The sequence below is a fragment of the Miscanthus floridulus genome, chromosome 19 (assembly GCF_019320115.1).
Source record: "Miscanthus floridulus cultivar M001 chromosome 19, ASM1932011v1, whole genome shotgun sequence".
Classification (NCBI taxonomy): Eukaryota; Viridiplantae; Streptophyta; class Magnoliopsida; order Poales; family Poaceae; genus Miscanthus; species Miscanthus floridulus.
In genome coordinates, this window is record NC_089598.1 from 23,702,021 (window position 1) to 23,727,543 (window position 25,523).

Consider the following 25,523-nt stretch of genomic DNA (forward strand, 5'->3'; position numbering starts at 1 on the left):
TAGAACTAGCCCTTAGAGGTCGAGCGAGGCGGAATGCACCCTAGAGGTCGAGCGAGGTGGAGCTCACACACCTGGGGGTCGGTTGGAGCTGTAGTCGCTCTCTTGACTGCTCGGATGAGTCAACATTGGTGGTCATTAGCTCCTCCTCTTTTGGGTACCCTAGTATTGGTCCTCGACAGTAGCCCCCAAGCTTGCGGAGGAGTAGAATACTCATTCAAAGGTTTTTCTGAATGGGAGGACTCTGAAGGCCAAGGCGTGACCTGGGGACGGTGATTCCCTGATTTTGACCCCTACGGGGGGTCTATCATTTCTGTGATCATTCGTTCGGTCTCCTTGTGAGTTGAATCTTTCCCCAAGCCCCTGCACATAGTGGGGGTCCGACTAAGGCTCGTCATATCTTTTTTATTGTCACCCCATCCATGGTTTCCGCAACCAGATGGGTGAGTCGTGCCATGATTTTCCTCTTTGGATGAGCCATGGCAACTGGTGAGTTGTTAATGGGCTAGCCTATGTGGGCCCCACAGCATCCCATTAGTAGGGATCCGGCTTGGGTCAGCTTGGTGATCGACTCTAGATTCTTAGCAGTCAATCCATATCGTTCTCAGGTCCATTCGACCGGTCACAAAGGCTATGTACCTTTTTTTGAGGAAAACCATGGATCGTAATCGCCAAGACTCGAACAGGGGTCGGGATGCCCGTGACTCTCGTGCACCTAGGTATAGGTTGCTAGTGGGCCCATCCCTTTCCACCTCTTACTATCTAATGGTGCCTAGAGTGGTTGTTGAAACCATCGATGGGCTAACCTATGAACTTCTGGGCCTGGCCGGGCTGTAGAGGCGCTTTTAGATTTGTATTCCTCTTACTCGTGATGAGCCATGGACCTTCTAGAGAGGTGAAATGTCTGGCGAGTTATGGATAGAGATTGCGTGCGCACGTCCCATGGTGAGATGTTGTGGTAGATCATGGTAGGCGTGGGGATCTAGGCGGGTGGTTCGGTTTCCTCGCACCTGTCACCCCTATAAAACCAAAGAGTTTGCCCCCTAGGTTCCATACCTTGCATCCATGCCTCCACAGCCACGACTGCCACCGCCTCCAATCTCTTAGGTTTCCTGCCTTCGCATCTCCGCCATCGTTGAGCCCGCATCCACCTATCCCCATCTCCAATGGATCCATGGTGCTGCTCTGACATCACCTTCTAGCGCATGGAGGGCCTCGTCTGCCATGGTCTTCTCCGCACGCAGACGTCGGTTGAGGTGTGGCTACTGCCCGGCAAGGAGAATCTACCATCGCCGCCTGATAGCTATGTAGTGTCCTTCAACACTTCCATGAGCGCGGGTTCGCTACCCCCACCCACATATTTCTTTGGGGACTGTTGCACTACTACAAGATCGAGCTACAACATCTCAATCCCAATGGGATCTAGCACCTGGCGATGTTTGTCGCCCTATGTGAGGGATTCCTAGGGATCAGCCCCCACTTTGACCTATGGAGGTACTTCTTTATCGTCACCCTCCAGAAGAAGAGGGAGAAGAGTGGCAGGCAGGAGCTGCACATGCCAATGGGGTGTGCCGGCCTCTAGCTCTGAAACAATCAGGTCGACGAGTACCCATCGATGCATCTATCAATGTCCAACAAGGGGTGGCACTTGCAATGGTTCTACCTCAAGAACGACACCGCCACGCCACTGCCAAAGTTCACCGGGCGCCTGATCAAAGAGGCCCTGGAGTCATGGAGGAAGTGGGGTGTCCCGGAGAAGGACAAGAAGAAGATCCGAGACCACATTGCCACCATCCATATCCTGAAGGAGAGCAGCCTATAGGGGTCAGACATCATTGGGGCCTACCACGCAAGGAGGGTGGCGCCGTTGATGACGCGTGTGCTCCCGCTATACGCGATGGCGCTCGAGGCGTCATTCGATGGGACGACGCTTGCCGAGCGGGTGCTCCCCAACTCTGAGATCGTGCAGCGCATGAAGGAGGCAATGGAGCCCTCATGGCACATGGGTGCCCCCCTCGATTTCGTCTACCCAATGCCAGGACATCCTCTGATGCGGCCAGAACCAGGCCACATCGTCTTTGTAAGTTTCCCCTTCTCATGCCTTCTCTTTGATTGATTTCCCGACCTCTTGATATTAACTTTGATAGGGGCAAGGCCAACCGAGAGACCTCATTTTCATGGATCACCCGGTGCCATTGCCGAGGGATTCATCCATGAGGGCAGCTGAGGAAGGCGACGGAGGACAAGAGGAAGAAGAAGCAGTGGAAGCTATAGGCATGGGAGCGAGGGGAGGACACTGACAACGACGACGATGGTGGTGATGGAGACAACAATGAGGTAGCCGACGATGTCGAGTGGGACATCCTAGAGAACGAGGATGTACTGATAGGTATCGGTTCATCTTTGCAGGAGTTGGGACCCTTCCTGTTCCACAGTGGGGAGGGTACGTCCGCAGAGCCAGCGGTGGTGGGACATACCGTCGCCTCCCCTAGGATCCAATAGGGGCAGGCAGTGGGCTCAAAATGGCCTCGCCCCAACAAGGCGGAGCAGGGGTCTGGGGGTTCGCCCCCCAAACATATCTGCCACCCCGACGAAGCCGAGGTAAGTTATCAGTTCCCCTATTTTCTTTGTTTTGGATGGATTTCATCGGGGCTTATGCTTTTTGTCCCTCGCAGCATCGGCAGGCAGCGTGATCCCATGATGCTGGCACTAAAGAAGAGGATGGCCCTCCAGTTGAGGTGGCAGCCACCAGCTGGTGTTGCGCCTATTTTGGGCAGGAGCGACGCTAGTGTGACCGCGTCATCGGTCGGTCGGACGCTGCCCATGGTGGCGCCCATGCCCTCGATGGGACGGGCAAACACGGGGCCTCAAGGGACTCATTTGGAGGTCACGGAGCAGTCGACGACGCCTGTGATACTACTACCGATGACTGGGCGAATGGGGTTGTCGACCATGCTCATGGCGCCGACTGTGGCAAGCGCGGCATAGCCGATTGTGACCCCACCAACACAAGTGGAGGTGGTGGTGGTTGTGATAGGTGGGTCATAGCCAGGAGCAATCGTGGCAGTGCTTGGTGTGGGCCGAATGGAGGGGGACCCAACTGAGGGGTCCTTAAGAGTCATGGTGCTGGGCAAGAGGTCAGCGTCCGCACCGCTGATTCCTTCCTCCGCCAGAGGGGGCCCCTCGGTGGGGACGTCACGGTGAGAGCGGTCGATGGCGCCTAGAGTCAGTAGGGAGATGTCCCTAGCCCTAACATCGGTGGGCAGTGGCTCACCTACATGGGGCAAGCCTCAGCGCATGTGGCCAAATCTAGAGGATCCGGCGTCGATGCTTTTCGCCCTCGATGACGCCGTTGAGAGCATGGAGCGGGAGAGGCTCGACGTGGGGATCACTTCCGTGCTCAAAGCCCTACACCATGCCAGGGGTGCCTTGCGCGATGTCATTGTTCCCTTTGGCTAGGTATTTGCTTGATCCTGCTTCTCGCCCTTTCCTATCTCCATATATTTTTGTATTTAAACCATCGTCTCCTTTCAGTCCCTCATCGCTTGTAGCCGAGGGAAGTCTCGGTTCCTTCATGAATAGAAGGAAACCTGGGACCGCCTTGTTGTGGAGGTGCAACTGCATGGGGAGGTGACCGCTTAGCTTGTTGCCACCCAGTAGAGGGTGGCTGAGGAGGCAGACAATCTTTGATCGTGTGTGGCTGAGGCCTGTCGGCACGCTGACAAGGCCAAGATGGCATTCAAGGCCCTGTTGGCAAGGTCGTGGAGGGACGATGAGGAGGCCTCCAAGGTTAGGAAGGAGGGGGTGAGCTACTCTAGAAGGACGCCGAGACCCGCCAGTGAATGCTCGACCTCCTAGCCAAGGTTGAGAAGGAAAGGGAGCTAAAGCTGGGAGCCAAGGAGAAGCTCGTGGCCCTAGAGAAGAGGGCGAGCCTAGATGCCACGATAGTTGCTCGGCTATGCAAGGAGTGGGATGAGCTACTCCAAACCACAGAGAAGCTCCACTCAAAACATGGTGCGGCTCGCGAGTAGCGCGACTAGGCCTTTTGGGAGCATGACCAGGCCTGCCAAGAGCGTGATGATGCGCAGCAGAAGGTAGGCTCCTTCCAGACCGAGCTTAGAAATGCAATGACCCAGAAGCTAGAGGACAAGAGCATTTCTGTCGAGCTAGCCATGGACCTCGCTGAGGCAAGGAGGAATCTTCATGCGGAGAGCGATGAGCTTAGTATCCTGAGCACCACCCTCGGAGTGGTCTGCGATGACCTTGAGGTGGTGCGGTCAGAGGGGACTAGCTCGCTCGCGGCCCATGCTGTCGAGATCATGGCTCGGGTGCACCAGCTCGAGAGGAATGCTCTTCACATCGAGGTCAACCAATCCTTTGTGATTGCTCGCTCTCACTATGGGGACAACATCGATCTAGAGACGATGAGCCACGGCTTCATGCCTGGCTATGAAGTCCACAAGCTGGAGGAGATGGAAGCGGCGGTGGCTCCCCTTTTGCAGGACCTAGAGGACATGATCGAAAGCATGGGTTTCCCTTGGAGGGGATAGTTAGTTGAATAGGTCGGTCGATCATTCTTGTAATCAACGGACAGGTGCCGACCCTTGTGTATCATTTTAAACAAACTTGTCATTTTGTTTCTTTTGACCAAGTTTGTCCTTTTGTTTTGGTGTGAACGGATTTGTTTTTTCTCCCTTTTTATGTGTGAAAAGGGGTTCATGCGTTCTGACCCTTCCGTTTGTTAAGACCATAGAACTCGAGGTGTAGGAGGGAAACTCTGATCATGCTAGTAAGCAAGAGTGCCGTAGCCGCTGGGGCATAGGTTTCTTGCAGTACAACCAGCCTTGCTCAGTCATTCATTTCCATAGACCTTGCCACTAGGTTTAATGTGTGGAAGAGGTTGGGCGCGGTGACTATTTTAGAAAGGGTGTGTATATACCCTTATCAGCCCCCGAGTGAGACCTAACCCCTTGTCGTTGTTGGGGGTTGGGTGTCACTAAAGATCGAGGAGAGGGTAGTGAAACTAGTAGGAGAAAAACGTCTCTTGTTTTCATGCATATCCCCTCCCTAGGATCTGAGCCATCATTCTACAACCGTGCGTTCGGTCTCCTTGCGGGTCCAACTTTCCCTAAGCCCCCGCATGTAGCAGTGGTCCGATCGAGGGTCGGCTCGTCTTTGTGATCGTCACCCTATCCATGGTTTTCGCAACCAGAGGGGTTGAGCTAGTGTCACTCGATGAGCTCGCTAACAGGCATGTTTGAGTGGAATCTGGGTTTGTTGTTTGTGATAGAGTCAACATAGCCATCTTGTGGTATTCCACTGCTCCTTAACCTACCTCCCGGTAGATGCCCATGTCACTCTGGAGAGCGACTCAGGTGGCCCGATGGCCTCTCCTTGATGGAGATTTTATGAGCCCGGCTCGAGGTCAGGATCGAATGAGAAGGTCAAGATGACCTTGTCCGCTTCTGAGCGGGTCGGACAAAGGCCGTTGGGGCTCATCTATGTTTTCTCCCTAGGCTCTGTTCGATGCGAGGTGGCCTTAAGCCCTTTGTGGGCTGGCCTTCGAACCCGGGTCAGGTGGATTCTCAAGTTTGGGTAGGGTGGCTCGAGCCCCCGAGCCCCGTGGGGCTCAGTAGGGGTCAATCAAATTTCATGCATCACCTCGTCCTTGATTTCCACAACTAGAGGGGCTAAGCTAATGACACTTGCCTTGATGGCTCGAGTGTCGTGCTCGGTGAGCTCGCTAACAGGCATGTCCGAGTGGAATCTGGGTCCGTCATCCGCTGATGGGGTCGGCATAGCCCTCATGTGTCATTCCACTGCTCCTTAACCCGCCTCTCGGCAGATGCCCATGTCGCTTCAGAGAGTGACTCAGGTAGCCTATTGGCCTCTCCTCGATGGAGATTTTGTGGGCTTGGCTCAAGGTTAGGATCGAACGAGAAAGGTCTAGATGTCCCTATTTGCTTCTGAGCAGAGTCAGGCAAGGCCACTAGGGCTCATCTATGTTTTTCTCCCCTAGCTCTATTTGACGCAAGGCGGCCTCGAGCCCTTCGTGGGGTGGCCTTCGAACCTCGGTCGGTCGCTGCTCATATCGAATGAGACGACTACTGCTTCATGATGCAACATGAAGCATTGTGATGCAGCAGTTGCATATGCAATGCTTGGATGTATGGGATGAATGTATGATGAATGGATGAATGAATGAATGAATGTATGAATGCATGCATGAGAATGGATGAATGAATGATTATGCAATGGAAAAGCAAAGTGGGGGTTGGTAAATTTACCTCGATGGCTCAAGTGATGGGTTCGAGGAGTTCTTACCGGATATGTCCGTGTGGGTCTGGGTCTGTCATTCGTGATGGAGTTGGCGTAACCTGCATGGGGTACCCCATTGCACCTTACACGTCTCTTGGCCATGACCTAAGCCATATGATCGGCTTAGGTGACCTACCGACCTCTCCTCAATGGAGATTCCGTAGGTGGACCCCTCCAAACCCTTCTTGGGAAGGCGAAGGCTAAAGCTTGGGATGCGGGGACAAAAACTCGATCATGCTGGTGAGCAAAGAACACCATGGCTGCTGGGGCATAGGTTTCTTGCAGTCCGACCAGGTTGGCTCAGTGTTTGTCTCCACATACCTTGCATCTAGTTTTTTAATGTGAGGAGGGGTCAGGCATAGAGAATGTCTACCAAATAGACACTCTTGCTAGCCCCCGAGCGAGGCCTGACCCCTCACCGGTTTTGGGGTTAGAGGCTCGATAGCGAAATTAATACAAGGAAACATGTGTAAAGTAAGGGTGACCCATCTCTCGGCAGCGGCCCAAATCGTTTGATCGATTTGGGTGACCCGCTGGCACATGACTTACCTTGATGGCGCGAGTGACGGGTTTGGGGAGCTCTTACCGGATAAGTTTGAACGGAATCCAGGTTCGTCATTCGTGATGGGGTCAGCATAACCCATGTGGGGCATCATGCTGCTCCCTACCCATCCCTCGGTAGTGGCTAAGCTATCCGATCAACTTGTATGACCCGCTGGGATAGGACTTACCTACGGAGATAGAGGATGAGAACATCCCATGCAAGAATTTAGTTAGGCAGATAAGCCAGGTGGTGAACTTGTAATAAATGGACAAGCTCTTAAATTCTGTTATAGCCTAACAGATTTTTAGCCTTTCTCCCCTTTTTGTATAAAAAAGGTTAGTGCATTCCAACCCTTTCCGTCATTAAGGCCATAGAGCTCAGGGTGTGGGTGAGCAAATTCTAATCATGCTGGTGAGCAAAGGCGCCATAGCCACTAGGGCGTAGGTTTCTCGTAGTTCAATCAGTTATACTCAGAGTTTGCTCTTGCAACCCTAGCTCCTAGGTCTTAACATGAGAGGGGGTCAGGCACAGAGAAAGTTGGCTAGGTGGATAAACTCTTCGATGTGCACCGACACTTTTCGTAGCTGAGGCCCAAAAAGCCTGGGTGCAGAAAAAACTCTGATCATGATGGTGAGCAAAGTCGCCGTAGCCACCGAGGCATAGGTCTCTCCTAGTCCGACCAGGTTTACTCAACGTTCATTTTCGCAAACCTCGCTTCTGGGTCCTAATATGAGAGTGGGTCATGCGTAGAGAATGTCTACCAGATAGGTACGCTCTTATTAGCCCTCGAGTGAGGCCCGACCTCCGCTGTTGCTGGGGTTAGGTGTCAATAAAGATCAGGGAGTTCGATAGCGAAACTGATAAGAGAAAGTGTGCGTTTATTAAGGGTAAAAGCGACATAGCTGCTTGATGTTCTAGGCATTGACAAAGACTTCGCGTTGATGGTCTTGAGCCTATAGGCGCCTGGTCGGAGAACCTCCACTTCGACATATGGTCCATCCCACGTCAGACAGAGCTTGTGGCGGTCCTTGTTGCTCTAAACGATGTGGAGCACTAAGTCTCCAACGTTGAAGGCCTGACCCCACACTCGACGACTGTGGTACCAGTGCAACGCTTGCTAGTACTTGGCCAAGCGGAGGAGGGCGACGTCGCGTGCTTCATCCAACTGGTCCATGGCATCCTCGAGGGATGCCTTAGCTCCTTGTTCATCGTACGCCCTGATCCTCAGCACTCCATAGTTGAGGTCGGTCGGGAGGATCGCCTCGGAACTGTAGACCATGAAAAATGGTGTGTAGCCGGTGGCTCGGCTAGGGGTCATCCTTAGGATCTAGAGCACCGTAGGAAGCTCTGTGACCCATCGTGCGCCAAACTTGTTCAACTGGTTGAAGATCCTAGTCTTGAGGCCTTGTAGGACCATGCCATTCATGCGCTCGACCTGCCCGTTCATGCGGGGGTGCACCACGGCGGCCCAATCGACTTGGATGTGGTATTCATCATAGAATTGGAGGAACTTCTTTCTGGTGAACTGTGTGTCGTTGTCTGTGATGATGGAGTTTGGAACCCCAAAGCGATGGATGATGTCAAGGAAGAATAGCATGGTTTGCACGGATTTGATTACGGAGATCAGCTAAGCCTCTATCCACTTTGTAAACTTGTCTACAGTGACAAGCAAGTGGGAGTATCCCCTAGGCGTCCTTTTGAGAGGTTCGACCAGGTCAAGGCCCCAGACCACAAACGACCATGTGATGGGGATTGTCTGGAGCGCTTGGGGCAGCAAGTGGGTCTACCGAGCATAGTACTGACACCCTTCACAGGTGCGCACAATCTGTCCGGCATCGGCTACCGTGGTTGGCCAGTAGAAGCCTTGTTGAAATATGTTTCCAACGAGGGTTCAAGGCGCATCATGGTGACCGCAGATTCCACTGTGGATATCGCTCAGCAACCGCTTCCCCTGCTCAATGGGGATGTAGCATTGTAGGATCCCGGTGTAATAAGGACAAAAGACTTGGCATGATGCGTGAGCTGTCGAGCCTCTGTCTTGTCCGTTGACAGCGCCTCATGGAGGAGGTAGTCGAGGTATGGTGTCCTCTAGTCGACCAGAGGGTCAGGCTCTATCGCTGGATCCTTATCAAGCTCCATGACCTTGGGGTTGGATGGAGCCGACAGCTGGTTAGCCCCTAAGCCCAGGGCAGGTGGCCCGCCACTGGCTTGTTCTAGCTCCTCATAGTGGACCAAGGTCTTGTGCTGATCAATGGCGAAGACGCCCATTGGCATCGGCTCTCGGCCGGACGCCGCCTTCGCCAGGGCATTAGCCACCTCATTGAGATGCCTCGAGATGTGGTTGAGCTCAAGACCATTGAACTTGTTCTCCAGCTGGCGGACTTCTCAGCAGTATGTAGCCATCTTGGCATTGTGGTAGTTCAACTCCATGACTTGGTCGATGACCAGCTGGGAGTCGCCCCGAACATAGAGGCATCGGATACCCAACTTGACGGCATTGCGCAGACCGTTGATGAGCACCTCATATTCAGCCACGTTGTTGGAGGAGGGGAAATGGATGTGAACCATGTACCTCATGCGCACCCTAAGGGGTGAAACAAAACTAGCCTTGCGTCGGTGCCTTTCTTCACCAATGACCCATCGAAGTACATCGTCTAGTACTCCTGGTCGACGACTGCTGGTGGCATTTGGATCTTGGTCCACTCCATAATGAAATTAGCCAGCACTTAGGACTTGATGGCCGTCCAAGAGGCATATGAAATGCCTTGACCCATCAGCTGAAGTGCCCACTTCGTGATTCTTCCCATGGCATCCTGGCTTTGGACGATCTCACCGAGGGGAAAGGATGTCACGACCGTCACTAGATGTGACTCAAACTAGTGGCATAGCTTCCTCTTGGCGATGAGGATAGTGTACAGGAGCTTCTGGATTTGGGGGTAGCGGGTCTTGGAATCAGACATAACCTCACTAACGAAGTACACAGGGCACTATACTTTGAGGGCGTGTCCCTCTTCCTCTTGCTCCACCACCAAGGCGGCGCTGACCACTTGTGTGGTTGCCATAATGTAGAGCAGAAGTGGTTCTCCATCGGTTGGAGGAACCAGGATCAAGGCCTTCATCAGAAGCTGCTTGAGCCTGTCAAGTGCCTCCTAGGCCTCAGACATCCATTTGAAATGGTCACGCTTCTTTAGAAGCCGATAAAGGGGGAGACCTCATTCGCCGAGGCACAAGATGAAACGACTAAGCACGATGAGGCATATTGTAACTTGTTGTACCCCCTTTATGTTCTAAATCGGGCCCATCCTTATGATGGCCGAGTTCTTCTCTGAGTTGGCTTCGATGCCACGCTCGGAGACGATGAAACCCAGCAGCATACCCCTTGGGACCCCAAAAATGCACTGCTTGGGGTTGAGATTAATGATGTTTGCTTGGAGTTTTCCAAAGGTCTGTTCAAGGTCAGCTATGACCTAGTCAGACCATTTGGACTTGACAACAATGTCATCTATGTAGGCCTCAATGGTTCACCTGATGAGGTCCTCGAAACACCTGAGCATGCAATGCTGGTACGTAGCCCCAACGTTCTTCAGACTGAATGACATCGTGACATAGCAGAACGGTCCAAATGGGGTGATGAAAGATGTCACGAGCTGGTCAGACTCTTTCATCACGATCTGATGGTACCCGAAGTACGCATCAAGGAAGCAAAGGGTTTCGCACCCTGAGGTCGAGTTGACTACTTGGTCTATGCATGGCAAATAAAATGGATCCTTTGGGCATGCTTTGTTGAGACCCATGTAGTCAACACACATTCTCCACTTCTCACTCTTCTTTCATACAAGAATGGAATGGGATTAGCTAACCACTCGGGGTGGTACACTTCCTTGATGAACCCGGCCGCCAGCAACTTCATGATCTCCTCACTGATGGCCCTACGTTTCCCCTCATTGAAGCGACGCAGGCGCTGCTTCACCAGCTTAGAGCCTGACCTAATCTTCAAGGTATGCTCGATGACTTCTCTTGGAATGCCTGGCATGTTCGAGGGTTTCCACGCAAAGATGTCTCTATTGGCACGGAGGAAGTCGACGAGCGTGCTTTCCTATTTGGAGGAAAGCGTGGTGCCAGTATAAACCACTTTGCTATTGGAGCCGCTGGGGTCTATGAGGACCTCCTTGGCACCCTCCACTAGCTTGAAAGACCTAGCCGATAGCTTGGGGTTGGGTGCTTCTTCAGTGACCTCCTTCCTGAAGGCCGCAAGCTCCTTGGAGGCAAAAATTGTCGTGGCATGATCGCAGCACTTGACCTCGCACTCGTAGGCGCGCTAGAAGGAGGTGCCAATGGTGATGACCCTGCCTAGGCCCGACATCTTTAGCTTTAGGTAGGCGTAGTTGGGGATGGCCATGAACTTCGCATAGCATGGATGTCCTAGGATAGCGTGATAGGTTCCATGGAACCCTACCACATCGAAGGTGAGGGTCTCCATCCTATAATTGGATGAATCCCCAAAGGTGATGGGCAAATTGATCTACCCAATGGCATGGCCTGTTTCTAGGCATGATGTCATGGAAAGGCGCTCCGGTCAGTCGGATGCGCGACCGGTCGATGCCCATGGCGTCGACCGTCTCGGTGTACATGATGTTAAGGTCGCTACCGCGGTCCATCAGTACCTTGGAGAGCCGCTTCGTGTCGATGATCGGGTCGACCATGAGCAAATATCTCCCCGGTTGCGGTATGCTTTCTGGGTGATCGGTCCGATCAAAGGTTATGGTGGACTCTGACCACCGAAGGAAGGTAGGCATGGCCGGCTAGACCTCGCAGCGCGTGAGCTTCTGGCGACGCTTGGAGTCATAGGCCACTGACCCTCCGAAGATCATGAGGCAGCTATTCGGCATCGAAAAATAGCCATCCTTCCCCTTGGCGTCGTCTATAGCTAGGTCGGGGTCCCCCCTATGCTCCCCCTTGTCGGAGCCTCTGGATAGGAACTGCTTCATGAGGCCGCAGTCCTTGTATAGATACTTGACGAGGAAGGCATGGTTCGGGCATGGCCCTTAGAGTAGCTTCTCGAAGGGGTTTGGGGTACCCTCCATGTGCTTCCGACCCCCTCTGCGATCGGCAGTGGCCACAAGTGAGCCCTCGCGCCGCTGCTTGTTCTTCTTCTTGATGGAACAGTTGGAAGCACCTTCACTGGCGTCCTTTTCCCACTTCACCTTGCCTTAGGGATGGTCAAAGATCGCTTTGACCACCTCCTCACCCGAGGCATGGCTGGTGGCAATGTCGAGGAGCTCCTTGGTGGTTTGTGGGCCCTTACGACCTAGCTTGTGAACCAGGGACTCATAGGTGGTCCTAGACAGGAAGGCCCCTATGATGTCAGCATCGACAACATTGGCCAGCTCATTGCACTGCTGGGAGAAGCACCGGATGTACCCATGAAGGGTTTCCCTGGCCCTCTATTGGTAGTTTTTGAGATCCCATGGGTTCCCAAGATGCTTATGCATGCCCTGGAAGTTCCCCATGAATATCCCTTTTAGGTCCGCCCAACTTTGGATTCTGTTGGGCCGAAGGTGTTCCAACCATGTTCACGCCGAATTGGCCAGGAACAATGGAAGGTTGCGGATAATGAAATCGTCATTATTTACTCCACCAGCTTGGCATGTAAGCTGATAAGCCTTGAGTCATAGTCTGGGGTTCATTTCCCCAGAGTATTTTGTGATGTTGGTTGGTGGTCGATACCTTGGCGAGAAGGCTGCGTTGAGGATGTGTCGGCCGTAGGCCTGAGGTCCTTGCAGGCCAAGGCTTAGGCTTCAGTCCTCGCCGCTGTCGTAGCATTTGCCATGGCAAGGGTGATAGCCATGGCTAGCTCCCTCTCTCAGATCGTCACGAGCATGCCTACGGGCATCGAGGGTGTCGCACGCATCACGGTTGTGGCCGATACGCTCATGCACCAGGGCCGTGGTGCACAGCCTGCCACCTTGCGGTGCTAGGTGGACTGATGCATCCTTGTTGGGTCGCTCCAAGGGTGTGTGCTGGCTGGTGTCGAGCTTGCATCATTGAGACAATGAGCTTTTAGCCTACTGCGCCGCCACATGCTCGAGTAGCGAGCAAATCTCATGATGGGCCCTACAATCCTCTAGCGTCGTGGGCCTCAAAAGCCCACGGAGTAAGGCCACCACCGCAGCAATGTTCTGGCTCACCCTGGTGAAGGGATGGCTTCATCGTCCATGATGATCCTCCGATTCATGTCGCGGGCCATGGCGTGGGCACGCCCTTCGTCTCCATGGCGCTCGATCTCTTGATCGAGCTCCACGCACTCCTGCTCGAGCTAGAGTCATGCTTCCTCAAGCTCTCGGTGCCAAGCCTTCAGCTGCTCCACCCGCAAGCAGGGTGGAGTCCCTGCCTCCCCCTTAGCCTCGTCGTCGAGGTCATTCATTGGGGTAGCTTCTTCCTTGTGGATGCTTTCGACATGTCCCTCGAGGGTACCTGTCATGAAACATTCACAAGAGGGGTGATGGCTTCCCCTGTTGGAGTCAGAGTCGGAGGGCAACTCTGACTCTCCTACGAGGAGGTCATGGAAAGATTCCGTGACATATTCGGTCATCCCCACGAACTCATCATTCATAGGGGATCGAGGGGTGCATTGTGCCACAAAGTGGCCAATGGTCTCTACTGTGTTGTGCAGATCGAGCAGGAGCGCTGTTGGGGCACTTTAGATGAGGTATTCCAGGGAGATGAGCTCTTCCCCAGCAAGCTATGCCATGACATTGGCGAACGAGAAGGTGAGGTGGCGCAAGTCCTCCCAGGATGGTCGAGGTCCTAGGAAGGCGCTGAGCTAGTGCTCTAACCTCCCGTAGTCGAAGCTAAGGAGTCGGTTGCTCCCAGGGGCGCCGGCCTCTGGTGTGTGCATTTGTAGCTCCTCGAGCGCCTCGACGATTGCGTCGAGACCGATGGAGTGAAGTCATTGGACAGCTGTGGGAGCCAGCGCTAGCTCTCCCTCCATCGTGACAATGAAGTCCACATCCTCAAAGCACATGTGCACGCCCGAGACCCAGCTGACGTTGTGATTAGCCATCCGAAGCCTAGTATGGATGTCGAGACACGCAAAAGGCCCCTACCTAGCGTGCCAACTGTCGGTGTTTTGAGTTGCCACCAACAAGTAAATTTCTAAGATTATGCGTCTGGGTCATATGGTGTGCTTGGAGGACACAAGGTTTATACTAGTTCAGGCTGAATGCCTCTACGTCTAGTTTGTTGCTGCTGCTCGTGTTACTAGCACTGAAAGTTCATAGTAGGGGTTACAAATGGGCGAGAGAGGGATGTGTCCGAAGTCTCTGGTGAAAGGAGTAAATGGGTGCTGAGGGAGCTCGATTGCTGCTCAGCCATGCATTTTGGGGTTCAATGGGTTTGAGACTGAATCGATGTGATGTGTTGCGATGCATCAATCAGCCGATGCCTTAAATGGGATGCCCTGCTTTCCCTTTTATAGGTCAAGGGAAAGCAGGGGTTACAACGGAGGAAGAGGGGAGAACAAGAGGGAGAGGAAGTCCTTTTAGATCGTGGGTCCTTCTTCCCCTTCGTGTGGGCCCTACCGACACTATAGATGTCAACAGGGATTGCTTCACATCGTGGCCGTGTTCGTCACTGGTGCCATGCGTAGGCGTCGTCTATCGGTCATGGCGCTCCAATTCATCCTGGTGGACATCGTGGTGAACTGACGCGCCCGTCAGTGTTCTTATGGGGGTTAGGTAGAACATCACCGATACGCCTGACGCTGTTCCTAACGTGAACCCTCATATATGGCCCATCGAGGCCATAGGTTACATCAGGGTGTGCCGGTCTCTTCTCTGGTGTCAGAGCTTTGACTCAGGCCCATACGCTTGGACCTAGAGTGGTTGGCGGTCGTATGGGTCTCTGTCGGGCGAGGTGGAGCGCAGACCCAAGGGTCGAGCAAGGCAGAGCATAGACCCAAGGGTCGAGCAATGCGGAGCCCATGACCTCGGGGTCAGGCGAGGTGGAGTCCTCCCTAGAGGTTGGGCGAGGCGGAGCGTACACCCAAGGGTCGGGCGAGGCAGAATGCAGACCCAAGGGTCGAGCGAGGCAGAGCGCAGACCCAAGGGTCGAGCGAAGCGGAGCGTAGACCTAAGGGTCAAGCGAGGTGGAGCCCCTGGCCTAGTCCTCCCCAGAGGCTAGGCAAGGCGAAACCAGCCCTTAGAGGTTAGGCGAGGTGGAATCCGCCCTAGAGGTCGAGCGAGGCGGAGCCCGCGCACCTAGGGGTCGGTTGGAGCTATAGTCACATTCTTGACTGCTCGGATGAGTCAATGTTGATGGTCATGAGCTCCTCCTCTTATGGTACCCTAGTATTGGTCCCTGACATGCCCGTGCCGCACGATGGTGCTCCGAGCGTGGCTCCGATGCGTCACCACACCCACGATAGAAATCCGGACCAACCTGACGCAAGCACTAGCTAGAGGGGATCAAGACGGGTCCAGTAACATGGCCAGTTGAGTCTTTTCCCCACGGGTTGGTACATACCCCCAACCCACTGGCCACGGCGGTGCTCGTGGCTAGCGGTGAGCAAAGCCCGAAATTGGCCACAGATGGACCACTACTAGACCTGACAAGAACGGAATTGGGCTGGGAAGCTTTGAGTTGGTGATTATGAAGGGGAAAGGAGAGCGGCACACTACCACCGCCACATCGCAGGGAGCGGCCTCGGTTGAGGTGAACCGGCCAAGACCTAACAAGGCATGGCAGCACGAGGGCACAACCGCATGAGCGAGGGCAAGGGTCATGTTGTTTAATGCTCGGGTGGAGCCTTTAGGGGGTGCCTTTGTAGCCATGTGCACGCGATAGCGTGACCTCATGACGTGGCAAGTCATGCCATGCCGCCGAGAGCAGAGCTGGGTAGGTGGGTTGAGTGGCGGAGGGTGAGCGCTACAGTGACCAAAACCACAAGAGGACAAGGTGCAGCCCTGCATGTGTGCTCGGACAGTGCCACGGTCGGTAGCATCTCGCGCACGGTGGAGAGCGGCTGCGGCCACGCCTGGCCCAATGGGCAGCCGATGGCCACACAGCTGGCCAGTGGGACAGCGGTCATGGCCACAGGATAAGCCAGCCAACGCATGGCGTAGTGTGTGGTAGCAGCGGTCGGCAGCAGTGCAGGTAGCCCGCGACGGCGCGACACCGGACGTGGTGACCGCGTCCCTAGGCCCAAACGGCCAAACCACCTGCTTGCACGATTTTTGGAGCACACCAAACTTCAAACCAAGCTTGGTGGAGGTTCAACCAAAGTTACCAACCTAGGGCCGATACTAACACCTAGCTGGCAAAGCAAACCGCGCTCCTAGAGAGCGACTAGAGAGGGAAATGGGAGGATGCCAACATGAGCTCGTCGCGCTAAATGGTTGTTCACGACCGAAGCCCGAAACAAAACCGACAGCATGTTCTAACGAAGTTAGGGCAATTTTTGCGATGCCACACCAACCCCATCTCATCCGTAGGCTACACCCTGCTAAAGCACTCACCTAGAGGCAACCAACAAAACAAAACCATGGAGCTAGTGCTTAAGTATTTTAGTTAAAACGTAAACACCAAGATGACATTGTCTTCTTCCTTTTGGTCTTAGAAGGTCCAGAGCTCGGATTCGATGTTTGAGCTCCCAAAACTCTAGTTAACACTATTCACTTCCCAAATCTAAAGATGCACTCTTAATGCTCATCCTTTTACATAAGCACTATACATACATTATATTTTGTTTTTGTTTACCAAAATTGCTTTCCATTTCATGCGTGTTTTAACTCGTTAAAATTTGAAAACTCATTCAGCTAGATTTCCCGAGGCCTTAACCTAAGTGCTAAGCAAGTTTGTAACACCAGAGATGTTACATGAATCCACAGAACAAGCAAAAATTTGGTAATCTCTCGTACCGGATTTGGACAAGGACCTCGTCACCTGTGGTTTCATCGACCAGCGTAATCTCCCTCTGCAAAGGCATGAACAAGGGGAACTAAACTCTAGTTCTGATGAACTTGTCGTTGATGTAGCCTCTTGCGTTGTCGTCGATCTTCATAGTTGACCCAATGATCTCCCTGAGATCATGGGCCAGCTTCTTGGTGAGGAGGTAGAACGGGATGTTCCTGAACTGCACCCACATTGGCACATGGGTAAAGAGAGTCGATGACGAATCAGCTCCTGTTGCTAGCCCTTCCACCAGGAAGGCATCCCCTTTGTACTGCCAAGGTCCGCCTAGGATGGCATGCCTCCAATCACCTTCCTACGAGAACTCCAGGACGAACTTCCTGCCCGTCTCCACCTCCAGTGGACTGTCGTCCATCTCCCCACGGATCTTCCATACCTTCTTCATGTGATCGATCAGCTATCTTGAGCTCACCAACAGAACAGAGAGGAAGAAGCCGACCACCAAGCGCTGCGAGGGCTTGTACGCCTCGGTCATGTCAATGACTAGGACTCGCTTTCCCTCGACCTTGCTGTTCTCCCCCACCTCCTTTGTCGAGCCTATTGGGACAGGGTGAGCACCAACGATCCCATCACCTTCAAGCGCCATGAGCTATTCTAGGTGTTCTGCCATTGAGCAAATCAGCGAACACCTTGAGGGCAGAGTGGGCTGGTTCTGGACTTGAAGAAAACTTTTTGGAAGAATCTGTAAGCTGTTCTTGGAACTTTTAAAAGGGAATTCATCGAACTCATAACTGATCTCTTCATGTCCCAATTCCCTGCCTCTAATTACCTGTAATTCCCATTTCTTTAGCACGTGGGAGGTGGGGGTGTTTCTTGTCTTCATGACCAATAATGGGGTGAGTTGATGCTGAAACTGCAGGCCCTAGATCTAGTGGAATCTTGAAGACATCGTCAAGGATTTTGGCTACTTTGATCTTCAGAACACCCAGCTGTTACCTTAGAATACTAGTATAGTGCCCGTGCTAACGCTACGGCTTTATTTCAGAGATGTACATGGAAACAACCAAACAACGATTTTTGTTTTCAGAGTTCAACATTCACACATTTGTATATGACCATGCATATACAATCCGAGAAACACTTACACGTAACAAGGCATAATAAAGCTATTTCTCGCATTAACCATATAATTTACAATCTGCCTAAGTCCTTAAACATGTCTTGGAGATCTTCATGGCCACTTCATGCAAACTTTATCCCAAATAATCAAAGATGCCGTACCAAGCTTCTTAAAGTAACTCTATAATTCACTTTTGATAAATGAAAGAAAAAAAATGTATTTGATCTTTTTTAAAATTAAATAGTAGATATAGTCGTAAATATATGTGCGCAACCGCGATGGATATTTATCTGGTTGTTCCTCGGTTTCTCCCTCTCTCCCATCCTGTTTTTCTTTCTTCAGATGATTTTCAGGTATTAGAAAGCTAACTAATGAAAATTATTGGACAAAAGAAAAAAAACATTTCTTCTTGGCATAATCAATTGATTTATCAAGTAAGTTTTAAGTACTCCATCTGTTTTAAATTATAAGTCGTTCTAGCTTTTCTAGATACATACTCCCCCCATTCCAAATTATAAGTCGCTTTGACTTTTTTGGTTCATCCATTTTGCTATGTATCTAGACATATTATTATATCTAAATGCATAACAAATTAGATATACCAAAAAAATCAAAGCGACTTATAATTTGGAATGGAGGAAGTAGTTTTTACTATGTATATAGACATAATATATATTTAGGTGCATAGCAAAAGCTATATATCTAAAAATTAGAACAAAACTAATTGTCTCTAGCTTGTGTGTTCTATTTCATAATGGCCTTTTATTTTCATAATCACGTGTCAAGTCGGTTCGTTTATTTTGTAAACTCGGTCGGGGCGTGTAGTGTGTTACTTTTGTAACACAGTGGTCTAACTCCTATCTTTAGAGGATGAAACCGGATATTTCTTCTATTTTTTTAAAAAAATAGGCAAAACCAAATGTGCTAAACCTCTTCACCGATCTCCTCTCCTGGGCCCAGACTGTAAGTGACCCGTTTTGCTTCCTTGTCCGACGTTGGTATTTTATGAGAAGAAAGGGGTAGACCTTTCCAGGTTTAGCCACACTGCAGACGCTCCACTACTCCTACTGACGCGTGGGGTCACCAAACCAGGTCCCACGTGTTCTTGACGGAAACATGCGAGTGGGTATGTTGGCAGGTCTGTCGCCATTCCTTATTGATGCAATACCAGAACGACACGGAGAGTTTTGGAAGGGGCGCGTCAGATGGGGCCGGGCTCGGCGTGGGTTTTTCCATTATAATGACAGTTTTGGAAATTGCCTTGATCAGAGTCATGGATCCCTCCTTCCTATTTGTCTTGACTGACTTCCATATTTGCCTTGATTAACTTCCATTGGTTTCCATTTTACCATAGACTGCGGGATGTGTGAGGCGTGCGATGAAACCTGGGTGAGGGAGATCCAAATAACGTTGGCCATCGGATCAAGTTGAAGCCTGTGAGAAAGGATTAGGAGCCTTAGATTTTAATGACACGGTAATCCTGGGTACAATTTCGTTGGTGCATAATGGTTGTAGTCTCTTAGCGGGTGACTTTTTTTTGGAGACCTAGTATAGTTTTGATTAGTCCCTTATAGTAGAGATGTAGACGGGCTTCTAAGTTCTTTGAGTTTACTGTAGCTACATTAGTTCTTGTTTAGATATCAACCTGATTCTGGGATTTTTGTTGGTTGTTGGAGAGTCCATCGGCATCAGGATTGGTAGCATATAGGTTTCGGGTTTCAAAGATTGGTTTGCATCGATCTGTGGATTGGTTTCTAGGTTCGTCGCCGAAGAGCGGTGGGAGTGGAACAGTCACAGGCATCCTAACCAGTCTATTTTGGGTCTACTTGGTTATCGGACCTAACTATGGAAATTATCCAACTAGATATCTGATATTTGGCGGATATTTGTTAATTGTTCTTATATTGGAATGATATCTGAGGGGATAGTTTGTTAATTTGTATCCAATATTGTAGAAAATATCTAGATATTAAAAAAGAGAGCTCTAAATCACTATTTGGGTGGTCCAGTGGTCCAGAAACATCAGCACATTTGCACCCTTAGGATGAAAGATGTAGATAATTGATAAACCATGTATGGGGCACGCTGACATGAATGAAAACTAGGCTTTTGTGTTGATAATGAATATAAGGCTTGTAGGTCAATTAATTGACACAATAGGAGATGTAAACTAAGTACTAAATATACTGACAATATGGGAAAAATTCACTCACAAATTTTTTTAGGTAGGGCATGCGGTATTTCTCCTCCGGTGCTAGCTCATCCTCAATGCTTTGACAAGTATCCAAAATTTCCCCAAAAATGAACTTCATGTTCTCTGGGAGACCTCCGGTGACTGCAGTGTCCCAGCTGGACCAAAGCAATTTTCATCCTGTGTTAGTTACATTTTTTTCTTCTAGTATTATTTTTTTCTCGAATACGCAAAAGCTTTGTGTATCATTATATTAGGTAGAAGAATTTAGGCAAACATACAACGCGCTTGTATCGAGCACCGCAGGAGGTCAACCTACACTAGTAGAGAAACGACTTTTGATCCACTTCAAAATTTGGCTTTAGTCCCGGTATTTTTCGCGCCCGAGACTAGAGAAACCTTTAGTCCCGGTTGGTAGCTCCAACCGGGACTAAAGTCCCTGCCCAACTGCTACTGCGGCAGGCTTTTGCTACAGGGGACCTTTAGTCCCGGTTGGAGCTACCAACTGGGACTAAAGGTTAACTTTTACTTCCGGTTGGTCCCTCCAACTAGGAGTAAAAGTCTACTCCCAGCTGGAGGCTCCGTCCGGGACTAGAAAGGGACATTTAGTCCCGGTTGCTATCTCCAACTGGGACTAAAGATCCCCTCCTATATACCCCTTCTTTCTCTCCGAGCCCGAGCCACTTCGAGCTCAGTGTTCTTGCTTCATCGCCGGCCTCTCTTCTTCCTCATCGCCAGTAATCACAAGATTTCTTCGATTCCTCCATCGATTCTTTGGTTCTAAAGGTTACCAACTTTATACTCTCATGTTTCATCAGTAGCATATCTCATTTTGTGGACTAGATATATGTGGTTTTTTATGGTGGATTTTTTTATTTGTAAGCCATTTAAGCTCAAAATCACTTTAAAGTTTGCATATTTGGATGAAGGAAGGTTAAAGTAGTTATTCAAAACTAGTATTCAGCTTTCATTTCTAGCATGCATAGCACACTTCATGGTTTAGAGATATAGAGAATTTTAGAGTTTTTTAATTTTATTTGTTTATAAAATGAGAAATGTATATTATATTAAAAATGAGTATAGAGAGTATATGGCAACTGCTTCCGGGTCTTCGGCCTCTCATCGGGTTCCAAAGCGACTGAGGTCGGACCTCCCTCTCATTGCATGCGGCAAGTGTGAGGAGAAGATTGTGATGAAGTACCGGGTGAGGAAGGAGTGTCCCAACAAGGGTCGTATCTTCTACAAGTGTCCGGATCGCAATGTGAGTTATTTTGTCGCATTTGATGATTATGGTTAATTTATACTCATTTTCATGATGATTGTGATTAAAGTTCTAATATTTTGTTTTAATTTTAGTGGGATGGCACTGGATGTTCAGGCTAGTACTAGAAGGAAGAGTATGTTGAACACGTGCAAAACTCTCTTGCACAGGTGGCTACGGTGGCTGATGAGGCAGCGATCCTACGGAAGAAACCCATAGATGTTGAACAAACGCATGATCTGTCTGTTTTAGTTAGGATTGGTCGTGAAATCCTTATGCTGCTAAAGTGTATTTTAGCTTTAGTTTTTTAGTGGTAGTTGGGATTACCTACATTGTAGCGAGACTTTCATAAATTAATACCTTGTGTGGTGGCATGCATGTCGTATAATTAACTAATTATGTTCTAGGTTTTAATATGGTATATATGTCATGTAATGCAGATGAGCCAGCATTGGATGTACAATGCTGATCGCCGCTCCTAAGAGTTCATTGAGGGCATGCATTCTTTCTTACGTGTGGCCGAGGCAAACAAACGCGATGGTTTCATGTGCTGCCCATGTGCCATATGTAAGAATTTGAAGGAATATGCTAACTCAAGGAGTCTTCATTCACACTTGTTGAAGTCGGGTTTTATGCCAAACTATATTTGTTGGACGAAGCACGGGAGAAACTGGGGTTGTAATGGAAGAAGATGAAGAAGAACAATGGGACGATGATGACATTATTGCTGAATATGGTGCCTTCAATGATACTACAATGGGGGAAGCTGAAAAAGAGGTAGGGGCAGAAGATGAGCCCGCTGATGATCTTGGTCAGGCCATTCGTGACGCATAAAGAGAATGCGAAAGTGAAAAGGAGAAGATCAAGTTCGAGCGCATGCTAGAGGATCACAAGAAATTGCTATACCCAACTTGTGATGAGGGGTAGAAAAAGTTGGGACCACACTGGAATTGCTGCAATGGAAGGCAAAGAATGGTGTATCTGACAAGGAATTTGTGGAGTTACTAAAAATCCAAAAGAAGATGCTTCCAAAGGATAACGAATTGCCCGCCACTACGTACGAAGCAAAACAGGTAGTCTGCCCTTTGGGATTAGAAATCTAGAAGATACGTGCATGTCCTAATGACTGCATCCTCTACCATGGCGAGGAGTATAAGATCAAGCGAGATGACCCTGGTGATGTTGAGGGCGAACGTCCTACGAAGAAAATCCCTGCCAAGATTATATGGTATGCTCCTATAATACCACGCTTGAAACGTCTGTTCAAAAACAAAGACCATGCAAAGTTGTTGCGATGGCACAAAGAAGACCGTAAGGTAGACAATATGTTGAGACACCCTATTGATGGGTCCCAGTGGAGAGCAATCGATAGAGAATTCCTGGAGTTTGCAAATGACGCAAGAAACTTAAGGTTTGCTTTAAGTACGGATGGTATGAATCCTTTCGGGAAGCAGAGCAGTAGTCATAGCACTTGGCCTGTTACTCTATGTATCTACAACCTTCCTCCCTGGTTATGCATGAAGCGTAAGTTTATTATAATGCCAGTGCTCATCCAAGGCCCAAGGCAACCTGGCAACGACATCGATGTGTACCTAAGGCCACTAGTTGAAGAACTTCTACTTTTGTGGAACAGACCAGGTGTACGTGTGTGGGATGAGCACAAACAGGAGCACTTTGACCTGCGAGCATTGTTGTTCATAACAATCAATGATTGGCCTGCTCTAAGTAATCTTTTAGGACAATCAAACAAGGGATATAATGCATGCACGCACTGTTTCGATGACATTAAAGGTATATTCTTAAAAAAATATCACAAAGGTCATGTACCTTGGCCATCGTCGATTTCTTCCTGCGAATCACCCCCTAAGAAAGAAAGGCAAGCATTTTAAAGGTAAGGTAGACCACCAGACCAAGCCGGGCAACCGAACTGGTGAGGATGTACTCAATATGGTCAAGGATGTGAAAGTAGTATTAGGAAAGGCACATGGCAGCGAACCTGTTCCGAACGCCACCGACGGTCACACACCCATGTGGAAGAAGAAGTCCATATTTTTGGAGCTACCCTATTGGCAAGTCCTAGAGGTCCATAGCGCGATCGACGTGATGCACCTGACGAAGAATCTTTGTGTGAACCTGCTAGGCTTCATGGGTGTGTATGGGAAGCCTAAGGACACACTTGAAGCACGACAGGACCTGCGGTGTTTGAAAGAACAAGACAACCTGCATCTAGAGAAGACAGATGATGGATGCCATTACTTAAGTCCTGCCAGCTACACTCTTAGCAAAGAAGAGAAGGAAAGCATGTTTGAATGCCTAGCAAGCATCAAGGTACCATCTGGATTCTCCTCAAATATAAAGGGTATAATAAATGTGCCAGAGAAGAAATTCCTAAACTTAAAGTCCCATGACTGCCATGTGCTCATGACGCAATTGTTTCCAGTTGCATTAAGAGGAATTCTACCTCCAAATGTACATCTAGCCACCATGAAGCTATGTGCATTCCTCAATGCAATTTCTCAGAAGGCAATCGATCCAATGGATCTAGCTAAACTATAGAATGATGTGGTTCAATGTCTTGTCAGCTTTGAGTTGGTGTTCCCTCCTTCCTTCTTTAATATCATGACACACCTCCTTGTTCACCTGGTCAAGGAGATTACCATTCTTGATCCTATGTTCCTGCACAACATGTTCCCCTTTGAGAGGTTCATGGGAGTCCTAAAGAAATATGTTCACAACCATGCTCGGCCAAAAGGAAGCATCGCCAAGGGCTATGGAACAGAGGAGGTCATTGAGTTTTGTGTTGACTTTATTTCTGACCTTGACCCGATTGGTGTTCCTGAATCGCGACACGAGGGGAGACTAAGTGGAAAGGGGACACTAGGGAAGAAACTATATATTGGTACGTAGGAAAATTATTTTAATAAAGTACACTACACAGTTCTGCAAAACTCCTCCTTGGTGGATCCATATATCGAGATACATAAAGAGTTGCTTCGATCTGAGTTTCCAGGGAAGTCTGAAGCTTGGATTACGCGTTAGCACATGGAAACTTTCAGCGACTGGTTGCGAAAAGAATCTCAGGGTGATGAGAGTATTGATGAGCAACTGTATTTATTGGCTAGGCAGCCATCGTGGCATATCCTCACATACAAAGGGTACGAGATAAATGGGAATACATTTTATATAGTAGCCCAAGATAAAAAGAGCACCAACCAAAACAGTGTTGTCCGCATAGATGCCAATGACCCTAATGGAAATAAGCAAACATATTATGGCCGCATAGAGGAGATATGGGAACTAAACTATGCACCTACTTTTAAGGTACCTTTGTTCAAGTGCCAATGGGTAAAGGCGACTGGAGGCGGGGTAGCAGTCGACAACCAGTATGGAATGACAACCGTAGACCTCAACAATATTGGGTACAAAGATGAACCGTTCGTCCTTGCTAAGGATGTGAATCAGGTGTTCTATGTCAAGGACATGTCTGCAAAACCGAAGAGAGGGAAAAACAACAACGACCCAATCAATGAGCCAAAGCGCCACATAGTTATTTCAGGGAAAAGAAACATCGTTGGAATTGAAGACAAGTTAGACATATCAGAATATTATGAAAAGGATGATCGAATTCCACCCTTCACAGTGAACAAAGACCCAAGCATCCAGCTAAATGATGAGGACACTCCATGGTTACGGCGCGATCATAACCAAGGGATATACGTTAAGAAGAAGTTCACTACTATGCCCACTTGATATATATAGTGATGTTTAATAGTGTGTATTAGAGGTATTATGTAATAATTGTGAATTCAGAGATGTTTATTAGGTGTTTCCTTTTTTCTATGTTCATATTAAATTTGTGTTTGATGGTAGGATTTCCATGTCGCTTTTGGACAATGAGTGATGAAAAAATGAAAAGATTTACGTTAAAATGATGTGAAAACAAATTTCCAATCGAAAACAAAAGTTTTAATGATTTAAATTAAACACTACATTTTTGCATTAATGAAATAGTAATTATTAATGACATTATGTTTCAATATTTATAAGAAAAAACAAAAAACTTTAGGTCACACAATTTTCCTGTGTGCAATAAAGCAAAAGTAAATCCATATTCTTTTAAAATAATTTTATGCCTTGTATTTAATTTACTGTGCAATTAATAAGACTTTAACATTTTATAGAA

At 49.4% G+C, this 25,523-nt stretch overlaps 1 pseudogene; it reads right to left on the minus strand.

Moving 5' to 3' along the window:
- Nucleotides 1–25,523, minus strand: part of LOC136525729 (alpha-terpineol synthase, chloroplastic-like) — a 57,063-nt pseudogene that overhangs the window by 23,384 nt on the left and 8,156 nt on the right.